Source organism: Schistocerca serialis, chromosome 2, assembly GCF_023864345.2.
Source record: "Schistocerca serialis cubense isolate TAMUIC-IGC-003099 chromosome 2, iqSchSeri2.2, whole genome shotgun sequence".
Classification (NCBI taxonomy): Eukaryota; Metazoa; Arthropoda; class Insecta; order Orthoptera; family Acrididae; genus Schistocerca; species Schistocerca serialis.
This window is the reverse complement of record NC_064639.1, coordinates 1,126,833,505-1,126,851,026: the sequence shown is the minus strand read 5'-3', so window position 1 is coordinate 1,126,851,026 and position 17,522 is coordinate 1,126,833,505. Positions and strand designations below refer to the sequence as shown.

Here is a 17,522-nt window from a genome sequence, read left to right as displayed (position 1 = left end):
CTTGAGGATATTTCGAAGTTCCGTATGCGGGCTACGTGTTCACTACTACGATCAGAAGCAGGTGCGTCAGTTCTAATTCGCGCTGTCACTTTCACCTCTTTTTTCTCTCTGTCTGAAACTAGTTGCCGGTGAACTTTTTGTGCATAACAGGAAAGAAAAAAATTAAACCTTATAAAAAGTATGATTTGGTTGTGTGCTTCAGTTAGTTTCCTGTTTTTTTTTTTCTGTTTCAGTAAGTCAGATTGGATAACGGCAGCGGTGAGGTCGCTGTTGTGAGCAGAGTAACTAGATACTGTCCAAGCGTAATACAATACGCCTCGTATTATGATCAGTTACGTAAGGCAGGCAATGGATATCTTTCCATCTAACCTGACGCGCTTCGCCGCTAACGGTCGAACCTCTGTGAAAATATAACCTGCTCTGATACTGGTTTCTATATCACACTCCGCCAATAAACCCACAAATCTGTACTGTAGATTTCAGGAAGCATTTATGTAGAAACCGTCGTACTTTTTTCATCGATCCAAAACGGAACGCGCCACAGCGGAGATACACCGGACGCTGGGGATCGTTAGCGGAGCGGCCATCAACTGCAAAGCACGAGCGCAATTGTAGATGGGCGACCTCCATTTAGAGATGAAGTCAGTCCGGCCACAGCTGGCGAAGCCTTGCACAATTCTGAGTCGCGGCCAACACCGTCTCCCCCTATTCTCGCACAGTAGGGCTCTGTTCTCTGTATCACGATACGCAGACACTCAACACTGCCTCACTCTAACATTGTCCACCACGTCCCCGAGTTCTCTCGTGTTTCCCCTCAACATCGACACATATTGAGCACCGGAACTTTGTACGAGTAGTCACTCTCCCGTTTCGCGATCTTACGGCCCGTGTGTTGATGGCAAAATGAGTTACTTTCACAGTAGCATTGGTGGATGTTGGGTTACAAGTAGAGCCTACTTACTGAACCGGTGAACAAATATTGTTGCAGTAGTGAATGCCAGCAGTGTCCACATGGTAGATTGTACGAGAAACTCAGCACAAGGAGGCATGCCACAGTGTGACTGAAGCAACTCAAATAAAAGGATTGAAGTGAGTCTCCTACTTCTTTAACGAAGCCAAAGACTTTATGCAGTTCAGAACTTCCAAGAGATTTCCTTCTGGTGTGTGTATAAAATATGATGACATGGAAATAGGAGAAGTTCAGAGTGTAAAATTCTTGGGATTACAACTTCATAATAAATTCAGTTGGGAGCAACTTACTAACGAACTGCTAAAGCGCCTAAACAAGCCTAAGTTTGCAATGCGAACGATGTCAGACATAGGAGATATAAATATAAAAAAACTGGCATATTTTCTCTTATTTTCACTCCATTATGTCATATGGTATCATATTTTGGAGTAACTCCACAAACAGAGAAAAAATTTTTAGAGTACAGAAGCGTATAATAAGAGTAATGAGTAGTGTAAATCCAAGAACGTCATGTCGAAACCTATTCAAAGAATTGGGCGTATTAACCACAGCTTATCAGTATATTTATTCCTTAATGAAGTTTGTTGTAAATAATACATCTCGTTTTCCAATTAACTGCTTAGTACACAGTATTAATACTAGGAATAAGAACAATATACATAAAGATTTAAAATCACTTACTCATGCCCAGAAATGAGACCAGTATTCAGCAACGCATATTTTCAATAAGTTACCAGCAACCGTTAAGAGTTTGGTTTCAGACAAGGCACAATTTAAACATAATTTAAAAGAATGTTTGGTGGCCAACTCCTTCTATTCCATCCGTGAGTTTCTCAACAAGTGCAGTAGACCATTTTAATGAAAATTTATTATACTTTAATTTTTGACAATACTTGGTTGTGACAGCCAAATAACTACCTACTGTGTGAACGGTGGATGTATGGAAAGCAGATGTAAGTCTTAAGTCTGTAAATAGTCGAAGTTTAATTTTAAATCTTGTACATAATCTGACTGTTCTTAACTGAGGATCACTGAAATTAATACTTTACTTTAATTTTTGGCTATTTTGTAATAGCCAAGAAACTAGCAAATGTCTGAATGATGAATTTAATGAAAGCAGATGTAAGTATTAAACCTGTACATATTAGAAGTTTAAATTTAATTCATGTACATAATTTTACTGTTTATTGACTGAGGATCATTAAAATTAATGAAACTCAAGTTTTTCTAATTACAATTTTTGTAATGTGTTTATCTGACATGTTCCACACCCAAGAGTATTCCCTCTTTTATGGGTCTATGGAATGAATTATTATCTAATCTAATCTAATCCTATGGGGTTGTGTTAAGAATGACGCTAATTCCAGATGTTCGGGATTAGATGATTATCTGTATGTGTGTCACAAGACATTAATTTATCGTGACTGACGAGCAGAAATGTGACCCACATGTGCACATTCAGTGGCTTAAGTAGCTGACTTCGGATCATCACTGAAAAGGGTGAGGTGTCTTTTTCGGGGTTCCCTACCCCAGTCAGTAAAAACGGAACCCTTATAACATGACTTTGTTGTCCGTTTGCCTGTCTGTCTGTCCGACTGTTCACAACCCTACTTCCCAGGAACGGACAGACAAGTCAAGTTAAATTTAAGTCACATATTAAGATCTAGGGTCTCTTGGCGATATAAAAAGGTGAAGCTTCTAATTCAATGCTATCAAAAGATTCACCATTTATGTCACTTATTTCAATACAAACTGACTCATTAAAACCTAAAGGATGCTTCCCGTTGACGTAGAATAACGAAATTTGCAAAGAAACAAGATTTCACACTACAACCAAAGGGAAAAAACGCGAAATTGTTAATTTGTAATTACATCACAAAAACCTTTTGTTCTTTTTTTAGCAGAATTTCTGTTTGTCTGTCCGTTTGTTAAGACCCCTCTATCGCAGGAACGGGGTAGACGTATCAAGATGAAATTTATGTTAAGCACTAAGGCCTGCGGTCCCTTGCCGGTGTAATAAACATTGACTTCTAAGTCAATGCAATCAACAAAGGATACGCTATTTTTGTCACATATTTTGACACCCGCAAACTCACTCGTTAAAACCGAGAGGGTACTTCCCTTGATGTAGAGGTATGAAATACGTCAAGAAGAAAGGTTTCACAGTACAAACAAAGGAAAAAAAGTCCGAAAATTGTTAATTTTTACTTATATCACACGAAAAAAGTATTTCTTTTTTAATTTGTTATCCGACTTCAAGCTTGAAATTAAAACATTCACGTAAGTCTTGGAATCCTTGGAACCGATATCTTGCCAGTATCAATGTCATTAACAGGAAGAAATCGCCGAGATGCTCGATTCCTGGAATGCATGAACTCTGCATGCATCATTAAGTTTGTGCAGAACCCTCAGTATGCGAGTCCTTCTTTCACTTCGACAACTCTTTTTTTTTAATATGATGCGATATTTACTTCAGTTCACTGAGTGTGTGGTCTTACTTTACAGTAAGTCATCACTTTTTGAACCTACTATCGCCAAATTGAATGTAGTTGTATCAACAGAAAAAACCTACCACGTTTGTTTTGTATTTCTCCTGAGATAATTGCACGAAATTACAGCTTTTCAGGGAAGTCTTCCGTCTGAAAGCATTAGAATGGTTCAATCTTTACGTTAGCATGGAATTTAATTGTAACATAATTAAAATAATTGGGCTACTACACTCCAGAACGTTCAGAAGCTGTGGCGCATCTTAGTATGTCTATTATATGTACTTCTGAAATAGTATGTTGTTTAATATTGTTCAGTCAGTTTCATCATCAGCAACCTGCTTTGTTAATGCTGTATACAGGGTGATTCAAAAAGAATACCACAACTTTAAAAATGTGTATTTAATGAAAGAAACATAATATAACCTTCTGTTATACATCATTACAAAGAGTATTTAAAAAGGTTTTTTTTCACTCAAAAACAAGTTCAGAGATGTTCAATATGGCCCCCTCCAGACACTCGAGCAATATCAACCCGATACTCCAACTTGTTCCACACTCTCTGTAGCATATCAGGTGTAACAGTTTGGATAGCTGCTGCTGTTATTTTTCATTTCAAATCATCAATGGTGGCTGGGTGAGGTGGGCGAAACACCATATCCTTAGCATACCCCCATAAGAAAAAATCGCAGGGGTAAGATCAGGGCTTCTTGGAGGCCAGTGATGAAGTGCTACATTTTCATCACTCGCTCTCGGCCGTCCAGAACTTTTCCCTTTGCACAAACACCCATTCTCTGTAAACTGTTTATACCAACTTTTAATACACCACCTATCAGGAGGTTTAACACCATACTTCGTTCGAAATGCACGCTGAACAACTGTCGTCGATTCACTTCTGCCGTACTCAATAACACAAAAAGCTTTCTGTTGAGCGGTCGCCATCTTAGCATCAACTGACGCTGACGCCTAGTCAACAGCGCCTCAAGCGAACAAATGTACAACTAAATGAAACTTTATAGCTCCCTTAATTCGCCGACAGATAGTGCTTAGCTCTGCCTTTTGTCGTTGCAGAGTTTTAAATTCCTAAAGTTGTGGTATTCTTTTTGAATCACCCTGTATAATGCAAACAGTATTTCTAGGCACGCAGTGAAAATAATCATCTTCTTAAACTTATTGAAGGTGTGAGTGCAAGATGTCACTGTCCTGAACGCTTGCAAAGAATCTAAGAAGCCAGTGCGCAGTACCTTGATGGAACTGGAAGATCGCGGAGAGCATCCACCTAGTTAAAGACGCGACTTAATTCTTTAATTAGTGGTGTGTCTTCTGAGTTACTGGCCATTCAACATTTCCTTTCAGTCGAATTAAGAGAATTGTTAATGATAGAATTTTGCGCAGCCGACATGGTGGAACGAGTGCAGTAACTTTTACTGAAGTGAGCAACAAAGGTATAATCCTGAAACAAATGCGACAAGAATTGCAACTGCTGAAGCCGTCGGAGAAAACCGCATTGCGAACCAGACCAAGACATTCGCTTTTATTAAAAAGTTAATTAGTTTCCGACCTATCTCATTTGTCAGGAAAATTCGCTCATAAGAAGATATTAAATTTGGACAGACAATTAACAACTAAACACGTGTCATAACACTGACGTATTACTGACCTGAATACAAAACATTTCAACACAAGGAAACACATTGTATTATTGTTATTTGTCCTTGTCTTGCCACACTTTTCTGCAGTTTTCCCGACACGGTCTGTATTCTTGTTTCGTCTTCATTATAGAACTGATGGGGCTGAGAATTATTTTTAGATTCGACAGTTTACAATTTGCTAAAAAAGTTTCATTTGAGCTTTATTGAACCCTGCTATACTCCCGATACTGATTTTCTCCGGTTGTCTCAAAATTGAATTATTACGAGCGATCAATGAGCGATCCCAGTCTTCTCCTGCCACTTGGGTTTCTATGTTAAACGGGTGGCTACAATTCCTAAAGTGGACTATCTGACATAGTTGTAGTCCATAAAAGTTAGCTGTGGGGATGGCGAGACATTGTGCAGAGAGAATGCGCTGGTTGTTGGAAGAGGAACGTCATAATAATGTTTGTTTCTGCTCATGCCGACTTAACAAAGTCTAATAAAATGAAATCGTGTAGGCAGTGATTTTACTTGGTGCTGATTAAGTATATTTTGATTCTGACGATCTACATAAATTTAGACGATGATAGATAACGAACGAAGTTTATGCAATGCAATACGCCATAGCTCCAACGAAGTCGGTAAATGGGGTGGTTGTTTATTGCCTCAGTGTTGTGACTGATGACCTCTCGGTCGCGAAGGTGGCCTTAGATCATTTTGTGTCTTGGAGAATATTGTGTTACTTATTGCCAGCAGATCTAAAATTTTCCCTAGCGTTGTGGTCTCAAGTTCCTCGTGGCACAGAGCAGTGGCGTGGGAACTTAAAATTGTAAATTCTTTTTTAGTTCGTGGCGATAGTGCAGTGTTGATCGGAAGTAGTTTCGGTCGTGTGAATTCTGGTAAATGCACTTGTAGCGTTGCATAATTGTAGTAATGAATGTAAACCTACCAAATTGGAGAACACTGGGCCTCAGCAACATATACTGTGAAACTTCCTGGCAGATTAAAACTGTGTGCCGGACAGAGACTCGAACTCGGGACCTTTGCCTTTCGCGGGCTAGTTCTCCTTTCTTTCAGGAGTGCTAGTTCTGCAAGTTGCGCAGGAGAGCTTCTGTAAAGTTTGGAAGGTAGGAGACGAGGTATTGGCGGATTAAAGCTGTGAGGACGGGGCCTGAGTTGTGCTTGGGTAGCTCAGATGGTAGAGCACTTGCCCGCGAAAGGCAAAGGTCCCGTGTTTGAGTCCCGGTCCGCCACACAGTTGTAATCTGCCAGGAAGTTTCATATCAGCGCACACTCCGCTGCAGAGTGAAAATCTCATTCTGGGAACACATATTGTATTCCGATTTTATTGGATTTGTTTGCTGTTCGTTTGCTAGTGTACCGGTCTCGTCCACAGGGATATGGTGTGAGATTAATTTGTTATCGGAGTTCATATGCTGGAGCGCAACGTACGAGCAACTGCACTACAGGTAACGGCAGGAGAGGTTAAAAGGTCGAGTGTGTGTGGATGGACTTCGGGGACGCAGTACCAGCAGGTAGGTCTGTGCTGAAACTCAGTCGCGCCCATCAGTTACGCTCCCGCTTTATGGTACAGGCAGTTGGTTCCATAGTACATTGTTGCTTCGTGTTTGTCCTTTATTTCCTCTCGATTTAAACGGGAGGATTGTGTTCTGATTAGCGCAAAAAAGATGTAAATCCAATTACTTACTAAAACGAGAGGGTTAAACATTTTCCAATCAGGTAGTAATTTCTAGGCATATGCTAGCAAGATTTTTTTTGTGGTCTTGATAAATGCTGTCTCCTCTCCTATAAGAATCTGAGACTCTTTTCTTAGACTATCTATATAACTCGGCCTCCATAGCAAATACGGTTCAAAGAGACACATACAGTGTTGTATTATCCTCTAACATACAGTGATTGGATAGATAAGAATCTCTCTGAGTAAGATTAGAATTGCTTTTCAGACTGTTTCAAGTATTTGTTTAGATTCCCTAGTATTGTTAAATGAGTATGAAAAGTGGTTCATGATCAGTGGCGAATCTCTGGAAAACTCCTTCAATATTAGCTCGCTGAACAACGATTCCGTGGATTACTTTCAAGCAAACTTGTACGAGATGTATCTAGAAGGCTGTGATATATAGTCTTTGGTTTCATAGATCATCTGTGACCGTCCCGTATCTTGGAAACAATAACAAACTAGGTGCTTTGTTTATGAATAAGCAATTCTTGTTTTCCTTGTGCTACTGACGGAGATGAAAGACACTCTTCAAGTGTATTATGAAATCCTATCTGACAGAACCTATCTATTTACAGTGACACGAAGAGTGCAATATGGGCTGCGTATTTCCACATAGTGTCAATAGAAGAACATGATATTCATCGTCTGTACCACGTTAACTGGTGCACTGTAAATATTTGCGGGCTTAGAGGGGATAACAACCCCTGCATTCACAAGCAGGGGCTTCAAAATTGTATGCTGGATGTTGTCAAGCCCACTTACAGACTTCTGGCCGATCTTGAACTTCTAAAAACGTGTGTTCATGCTAAAAGCCATATCAAAATGAGTCTCTAAATTCACTCATATGGAAACGATGCCCTAAAACCACATTTTTATCTGCTACAGTCCTCAGAATTCCAATTATTGATGCAGTTCTTGTATTTAATTATGGGAACCTAGGAAAGATAAAGGTATTAAGGATAATGGGATACATCTTGAGAAAAATAGATGTACAGCGCCTCTCTGCAGCTGAAAGTCAGCTGAAGACCTGGTAAAGGAAAGGAAGCAGAAAACGAGGAACCAGAAGAGAAACTTCGGAAGGAAAGAGAACCATGAGTACAAATCTGGGGCCTTCTGAAGAGATGACATAAGATAACACATTACGCTGAACTTCAAATTACATTTCGTGAAAATTATGTTTTTTAGAGTTTATGTATCTTTTTCTCAGAACCTATGAAGGCAAGAATTATGAAATTTTGTGCACTTATTTCTGTAAACCCAATAAATGTTGTCTCAAGAGTAAATTTTGAAATTCTGAGTGTGATCTGAGATGTGGGACAAAGTGTTTTGAAACTAAAATTTTTAAATTCCATGAAAAAGTTAGATATGTAATCCAAGGAACTCGACAGTAAATGTGTTAATTTCATGTAAAACATGGTACAAAATATCACTGCTGTATCTTCAGAATTGTGGATTTGGTGCATCTTTTAAATAGTGTGCGTTTTTCATGAACGTCCCCCTTAAATTCTTGTCATCTACAAACACATTTAAAAGAGAAGGCACCGTACAAGAAAAGTAAGTTTCGGCTATTGTTTAGCAGACTGTTGCAGAAGGACGCAGGTATAGATATTATTTCTTCTCTCTTGTGATCTCAAAGAAAATATCTTTGGTTCGCAGTTAATTCTCCAAGGGAGACGGTTGCACTATGAGCAGCCCAATAGGTTTCCTGCATAATGCTCATGGTCGTTAGCAGCAGTTTGAGCGGACACTGACGGTTTATCACTTCTGCTCGTCCAGGTATTGTGTATCGTAAATGAATAACGTTTTCAGTGAAGCCGGCAGACATGAGTCAATGAAAACATTGCTTGACCGTAAAACACCAGAGAATATCGGAGCCGCACAATACTAACAAACAAAAGCAATAAGAAGAGAGAAATAATCGCTTCGTGCAACACGAAAGAATATTCCCACTTACATAATCAATGCGTGTCAGCAAACTCGCTTCCCTCTTAACCCTTTTAATGTACATCGTATACATATTTTAACTCTCTAGTGTGCAAAAAACAAATAGGCATTCAGTCATCTTACGCTTATTGCCTTGCAAAATTTCTCTTTAAACGGAGGGAGTTTTGCAAATGTCGTTGTAGCTGAACTTACGTTCTATCATCATCTAACAGAACAGCGTAGCGTTGTGCTTGACAGATAGAAGGAAAAAATTTGGCATGTTAAAATCGTTGGAGCGGCTGCGGAAGGTGGTGTGCGTTTTTCTTGCTGCCAAACCGGCTATACCACCAACATGATGACGGCGTATACATTCCGATGGTGATCTCACCGTTGTTGTCGCAAAAACAGGACGCCGTGTTAGAGCTGCAGCGTACCCGTTGTTTTTGCAACTTTTCCTCTCTCACGTAGTCAGGCCGCGTATCGGTGCAAGTGGGTGAGATACGCAGCAAATAATTAAAATTCAGTGAGGTCACCGGCATTCGGGACATGTGCAGCGAATTATGGTTTCATAAAAAAATATTAAAAAGACCAAGGCTGACGGTGTGGTGATTAAGACGCTGCATTCGTACTCGGATGTAGTCGTGTTTACATACCCGTCTGAAAATTCTTATTCGTGTTTTGCCTGTTTCTCCAAATCACTGAAGGCGCGTTCCGAAATGGTTTATCTCACAGGAGTGGATCGATTTCTTCCACATTCTTGTCTAGCTGAACTTTTGCGACCTCTCTTAAGACTTGGGTGATGGCGCTGCTGAACTGAAATCCTCTGCCCCCTTTTCCCTATGTCAACACTCTCGACAGGTTTAACACACCAGCGCATATAAAATCTGCCGGGCACGACTTTTATAATAGCGTTACCTCTGTCATGTAATCTGCATCCTTTGCATGTAGTGCAGGAGGGGGCAAAATGTGCGCACGGAGCAACGATACGAATCTAGTGTTTCTCCTACTTGTGAGTGCTGTGTGACAATCCTGCCTCTTTAGTTGAGAACTTCTACAGTGGAAGAGTCAAATAGGTTACGTAAGTGGTTTGCGCTTTGAAGCTTTCGAGATATGAGGTGAGTTATTTGTTTGGAACTTTCGATCTAAGTATATACGGTATAATTGGCTATAATCTATCTGCTATGCCAAAACACTAATGAATTACCAATATCTGGTATATAAGTACATATCTCACGCTTTAAGCTTAATGTTAGTTTAACAAGTTGCCATATACGGCAGCTTTTACTAGAAGTTCAGGAATCTGCACCGCGGGGCAAAGAAGTTACGAACTGGTTGGGGCAAACGTCCACATGCGTACCTTTGCTCCAAAATATTTTTCTTTTCTTTATTTGGTTTTAATACTGAACGCATAAGTTTATTTAACATATTTAATGGATCTTACTTTATAGTGCACTATTTCGCATCGACTGATTCAGTATTAATAAGACTAGTTCAACTTCATGTTACAGAAATTACGAGAGGAAAGGTTGTCTTGTAAAACGATAGAGAAGGCTAAAGAGCTAATAGAAAATAGATCTTCGAGTAGAAAACCAGCTAACAGACTTGGATGTAATGAATCCACATTACACAAAAGACATAAAACATGTTGTGGAGTGGCAGTATCGTGGTGTTTCAAGGGAGCGTTTTCTGAGGCAGAGGAAAATGAATTGGTGGAACACTGCATCAGTCTGGTTCGTATGTTCTATGGCCTTACGTTTAAACACTTCCGACATTTAGCATATCAATTCGCGGAAAGTAATGACGTAAGCCACCCGTTTATTGTAGAAACCCAAGTGGCAGGGGAAGACTGCGATCGCTTATTGATCGCTCATCATAATTTAACTTTGAGGCAACCGGAGAAAATCAGCATCGGGAGTATAACAGGGTTCAATAAAGCTCAAATGAAACTTTTTAGCAACTTGGAAACTTTGGAATCTAAAAATAATTCTCAGCCCCATCAATTCCATATGAAGACGAAACAGAAATACAGACTGTGCCGGAAAAACTGCAGAAAAATGTGGCAAGAAAAGGACAAACAATAATAATCCAATGTGTTTACTTTGTTGAAATGTTTTGTATTCAAGTTAGTAATACGTTAGTGTTATGTTTTTATACTTAATACGATCACTGCGATGGAGACAATGATGTTGATTATGATGATGGTGATAATTTTGATATAGTAAAACATTATACAAGTTATAATGGCTGTACCTGACAAATAATGTAATTCTTCTTTATTCTGTTATAGTTACTAACTTCTTTTTGTGTGGAATTTTGCCTTATAACAATAGAATTTTTACCCCAGGCCTCAGGCAAAGAGCAATTTTGTTCATTTGAAACATTTTGTTAAATATAACTTTAATACACCATATAAGCAATCTTTAATTTATGGTATCATGTAAAGTCTGGTCGTAGGTGTACTGTGTGCAATTTTCATTGGCACGTTACCAGAAAATCAGAAGGTAAAAATGGAACAGTGTTATGTGCGCACCTTTGCCCCCGCCTACCCTAAAGTCCTTTGGATCGCTCGAGACACAGAAAACCGTACGAGATACAAATTACGTGTATAATCTCTGGCAGTAAACTCTTTCCTGTTTCTGCTGTACACTGAGAGTAAGACAACTGCTTTCATTTGAAGCATTCCATGGGTTCTACGTTTTGTGAAATCGCTTATTGACCTCTTCCTTCGGATCCATATTACTGTGAATACTAACTCTGGCGGTAATGTCAAAGTCTGAGAACCGTTAAATTTCTGTGAAACACATAATATTCGAATTGGAAGTTTCAATTTATCAACAGACAAATGCCCATAATTCTGATTGTTAGCATTGAGACTTCACTTTGAATTTACTTCTAACTATCACGGCCTTTAAATACAACAAAGTAGGAAATACACTGAATCAGTATCTTTAGTTACAGATACAGGGTGTAAAATAAACTTTCTGTTGTTTGTTTCTGTGTTGAATAATTAAAGTAATGTCACACTGTACTCAACTACCGGTTTTTTTGCACGAAGTAGGGCTTCTTTCTCACCGTCCGGGTGACTTTTGAGCAGACGTGGGACTGCTCTTTTTGTAGAGCTAGCAGGTGATCCATCCTCAAATCGTAGTAAACATAGGTACGCAATACCCATACGGCCGGACCTTTTTAAAGCTAACAGACAGTGACATACTTGGCAAAGAACTACAGTCGACAAGTGTGGCTATATTTAGTATGTATCACAGAGTGGAAAATTAGATCAAATTTTTCATAAACACGTCTCATATAGTTGCGACATAAAGACGAGATTATCTGAACTTCTCATTTACAAAGTCAAGCCTCTATCTGTGACGTGTAAAGAACAACTGCCATGGCATTGGTGAATAGGTGCAGTGCTTAAATGAATGTTCCTCTTTGCAAATTAGTTTCTTCTTTACGCATTTGGGGCAAGAAACCCTTTTAATACTTTCCCATTAATCTGCAAATATTAGTGTACAACTGTGACAGGTGGTTGTATTTAAGTGGAGTATGAGGCGAATGGAACAATTTACAAACCGATTGATGTCCAAATACACATCCAGTACCTGAAAGACATACGTAAAATTAATATTAATGAATTTAAGCATACTGCATACTTACGCAAATAATACTATCAGAACAATTTCCTTGTTAAATTTGCCGTTATAAACGTGGTTCCTGTCTGTGGAGACTGAGTGAATAAATCACCAAAGTACAAAGGAGAGGTGGTGACGTCTCACGAGCTCATTGTAAGGCTGATGAGACGACGCACGTCCTGGTGATAAGGTACGGACGACCAGCTCCACAAGACCGAGACTGTCTTCTCACGAGGAGATAAGATGGAGTTATAAAGTTAGACTCATGGACGATAACGGAATATTCTACAGTAATCCAAAAATAATTCAAACTGCGTTCAGATTTGAGGCGCGACAAACAATCATTATCATGTCTTTCCAATTATTAAGTCGCAAACGGTATAAAAAGTGTTTGGTAAAATTTCTAGGAGAATTCTGTTCGCCATTCACAGTACACACCAGATGTCTAAAGAATAGAACCAGTAACGCTGAAATGCTTGAGACTGTATAGAAGTCTGTATACAGACTGCTGACATTGTACGGATACCGTACATTTATGTTTGGGTAAGTAGTGCGAAACATTTATGAAACTTATATTCATCCAATGGTAATAGTTTACATGTGAGGTCTTTGTATTCTATCTTTACTTGAAAATTTTGTGAGAAATGTTACGGTATAGTTATAAGGAAACCAGAAACTCGGACATAATATTAGAATATCCTGAAGCAATAAAATAATCAAATTCTAGTGATCTGCAGAAACGATCAAACGGACCAACCACTCAAAATTTCGCTGAATTGATTTACCCGCAACTAATTTCAAGAGCGGGTAGATCGAGACGACGGGGTACACTTCTTGGGCAAATCGTTTTCCCGTCCAGTGAGAACTTTCAGAGTACTGATTTGTGGAACAGACTTTGTGCAATACATCATGTTTTTATTAAGACAGAAATTAAGTATTATTTTAGAATATATGTACTTTGCCATCATTAGAAACAAAACGTAAATTGCACACAAGTATGAGGGGCAGTGAAATGAAAATGTGATAGATGAGAAAAAAGTAAATAAACTGTTCATTATTTCAAAAGTAATCATCGTAACTGTTCTACATCTACATTTATACTCCGCAAGCCACCCAACGGTGTGTGGCGGAGGGCACTTTACGTGCCACTGTCATTACCTCCCTTTCCTGTTCCAGTCGCGTACGGTTCGCGGGAAGAGCGACTGTCTGAAAGCCTCCGTGCGCGCTCTAATCTCTCTAATTTTACATTCGTGATCTCCTCGGGAGGTATAAGTAGGGGGAAGCAATATATTCGATACCTCATCCAGAAACGCACCCTCTCGAAACCTGGCGAGCAAGCTACACCGCGATGCAGAGCGCCTATCTTGCAGAGTCTGCCACTTGAGTTTATTAAACATCTCCGTAACGCTATCACGGTTACTAAATAACCCTGTGACGAAACGCGCCGCTCTTCTTTGGATCTTCTCCATCTCCTCCGTCAGACCGATCTGGTACGGATCCCACACTGATGAACAATACTCAAGTATAGGCCGAACGAGTGTTTTGTAAGCCACCTCCTTTGTTGATGGACTACATTTTCTAAGCACTCTCCCAATGAATCTCAACCTGGTACCCGCCTTACAAACAATTAATTTTATATGATCATTCCACTTCAAATCGTTCCGCACGCATACTCCCAGATATTTTACAGAAGTAACTGCTGCCAGTGTTTGTTCCGCAATCATATAATCATACAATAAAGGATCCTTCTTTCTATGTATTCGCAATACATTACATTTGTCTATGTTAAGGGTCAGTTGCCACTCCCTGCACCAAGTGCCTATCCGCTGCAGATCTTCCTGCATTTCGCTGCAGTTTTCTAATGCTGCAACTTCTCTGTATACTACAGCATCATCCGCGAAAAGCCGCATGGAACTTCCGACACTATCTACTAGGTCATTTATATATATTGTGAAAAGCAATGGTCCCATAACACTCCCCTGTGGCACGCCAGAGGTTACTTTAACGTCTGTAGACGTCTCTCCATTGATAACGACATGCTGTGTTCTGTTTGCTAAAAACTCTTCAATCCAGCCACACAGCTGGTCTGATATTCCGTAGGCTCTTACTTTGTTTATCAGGCGACAGTGCGGAACTGTATCGAAAGCCTTCCGGAAGTCAAGAAAAATAGCATCTACTTGGGAGCCTGTATCTAATATTTTCTGGGTCTCATGAACAAATAAAGCGAGTTGGGTCTCACACGATCGCTGTTTCCGGAATCCATGTTGATTCCTACATAGTAGATCCTGGGTTTCCAAAAACGACATGATACTCGAGCAAAAGACATGTTCTAAAATTCTACAACAGATCGACGTCAGAGATATAGGTCTATAGTTTTGCGCATCTGCTCGACGACCCTTCTTGAAGACTGGGACTATCTGTGCTCTTTTCCAATCATTTGGAACCCTCCGTTCCTCTAGAGACTTGCGGTACACGGCTGTTAATGCGTTCATGGCACTGTGCCACAAGCTGTTCAGTGCCTCCATGTAAATATGTTTGCGTCTGCCTGTGGAGCCACGATTGTACCGAGGCGCGCAAATCGCTGGCCGCAAATGTCTTTCTTCAGGACACCAAAGAAATGGAAATCGGACGGGGAGAGATGGGTACTGTGTGGAGGATGTGTAAGGGCCACCAGCGAAACGTCTGCAACGAAATCGAAACTACCTTGGCAACATATGCGCGGACATTATGACGCAAGGGAATGACGCCGTCCGTCAACCCGCTGCTCATGTACTTTGTGGAACACGACGCCACAGTTAACTCGCAGAGGTCTGTGGGCCACTGAAGCGTGAAATCAAGTCCAAACACCCAGGAATGTTAACAGAGGGCGTCATTCTGTTGTGGGGAAATGCCCGCCCACATGTTCTACTACGCTGCAGAACTTTCGCTGGAAAGTCCTTGCACATCCTCCATACAGTCTCTGTCCCTCCCCAACCGATTCCTATATTTTTGTGGCCCAGAGGGAAGGCGTCCGAAGCCGTCGATTTGCTTCGGAAGAAGATGTGCACGCGTGGGTACAGTCGTGGTTCCACAGGCAACCGCAAACATTTTTCCACGGAAGCACTGACGGTCTAGTCGCACGGTGGGATAATTGTATTACTGATTATGTGGATTACTTTTGAAATAATAAACAGTTTAATTAGTTTTCCATCCATCTTGTTTCCGTTTGACTGCCCCTTAAGCATAGACAGTTTAAGGATGTGCTTCGGCCAGGAATTAACTACACAGATAAAAATCGTACATTATGGGATATTGTGACCGAGAACATTCTTGGGATTTCCAGACACCGTGGATAAAGTACGAGGGCTGTTCGGAAAGTAAGGTCAGATCGGTCGCGAAATGAAAACAACAGTGAAAATAAAATAAAAATTATTTGCAACAGTTAGCCACACCTTCCAGCTACCTCTCTAAATAGCCGCTCCTACTTTAACATTTGTCGTGTCGTTGTACAAACTTTCCAGCACCCTCGTCACAGAAAGCAGCCGCCTGTGCTTTCCGCCAATTCTTTTCTCTCGTCTCCCTTTCGTTGTTTGTGCCAAACTGTTGCCTTTGTAGCCAGCGATCCATGTCAGCAGAGATGACCAACGGAGGGTGCCAATAAAGGGCAGTATTGTGGTGATCGAACACTTCCTATCGAAAACGCTGCAGGAGCGTCTCCATTGCTCCTGCAGAATGCGGCTGAGAATTGTCTCAAAGAAAGAAACGCATCACATTTATGTTATGTGGGCTGCATAGCTTCTACATCTACATCCATACTCCGCAAGCCACCTGACGGTGTGTGGCGGAGGGTACTTTGAGTACCTCTGTCGGTTCTCCCTTCTATTCCATTCTCGTAGTGTTCGTGGAAAGAAAGATTGTCGGTATGGCTCTGTGTGGGCTCTAATCTCTCTGATTTTATCCTCATGGTCTCTTCACGAGATATATGTAGGAGGGAGCAATGCACTGCTTGACTCCTCGGTAAAGGTATGTTCTCGAAGCTTCATCAAAAGCCCGTACCGAGCTACTGAGCGTCTCTCCTGCAGAGTCTTCCACTGGAGTTTATATATCATCTCAGTAACGCTTTCGCGATTACTAAATGATCCTGTAACGAAGCGCGCTGCTCTCCGTTGGATCTTCTCTATCTCTTCTATCAACCCTACCTGGTACGGATCCCACACTGCTGAGCAGTATTCAAGCAGTGGGCGAACAAGCGTACTGTAACCTACTTCCTTTGTTTTCGGATTGCATTTCCTTAGGATTCTTCCAATGAATCTGCTTTACCGACGATCAACTTGATATGATCATTCCATTTTAAATCACTCCTAATTCGTACTTCCAGATAATTTATGGCATTAACTGCTTCCAGTTGCTGACCTGCTATTTTGTAGCTAAATGATAAAGGATCTTTCTTTCCATTTATTCGCAGCACATTACACTTCTCTACATTGAGATTTAATTGCCATTCCCTGCACCATGCGTCAATTCGCTGCAGATCCTCCTGCATTTCAGTACAATTTTCCATTGTTACAACCTCTCGATATACTACAGCATCATCCTCAAAATGCCTCAGTGAACTTCCGATGTCATCCACAAGGTCATTTATGTATATTGTGAATAGAAACGGTCCTACGACACTCCCCTGCGGCACAACTGAAATCGCTCTTACTTCGGAAGACTTCTCTCCATTGAGAATGACATGCTGCTTCGCTTCAGGCGAAATCTCGCTTCAGATCCCCATACTTGCCGGGAGACACTGTTGTTTCAGGCATTTCTATGTGATCACTTTGCGCTCTGAACTGAAAAGAGCGACGCGAAGCGATCGACAGGCGCACTAAAGACACAGCCCAACACACCTCATCAAAGTTCCATCGGATTTTTACAATGGTTTCTATTTCGCACCTAATCCGACCTTACTTTCCGAATACGGCCGGCCGGTGTGGCCGTGCGGTTCTAAGCGCGTCAGTTTGGAACCGCGTGACCGCTACGGTCGCAGGTTCGAATCCTGCCTCGGGCATGGATGTGTGTGATGTCCTTAGGTTAGTTGGGTTTAAGTAGTTCTAAGTTCTAGGGGACTGATGACCTCAGTAGTTAAGTCCCATAGTGCTCAGAGCCATTCGAACC

General features: G+C 40.7%; 1 protein-coding gene across 1 annotated transcript in view; it reads right to left on the bottom strand.

Moving 5' to 3' along the window:
- LOC126458575 (uncharacterized) overlaps positions 1 to 17,522 on the bottom strand; it is a 213,496-nt gene that overhangs the window by 195,374 nt on the left and 600 nt on the right. The window lies entirely within an intron of this gene.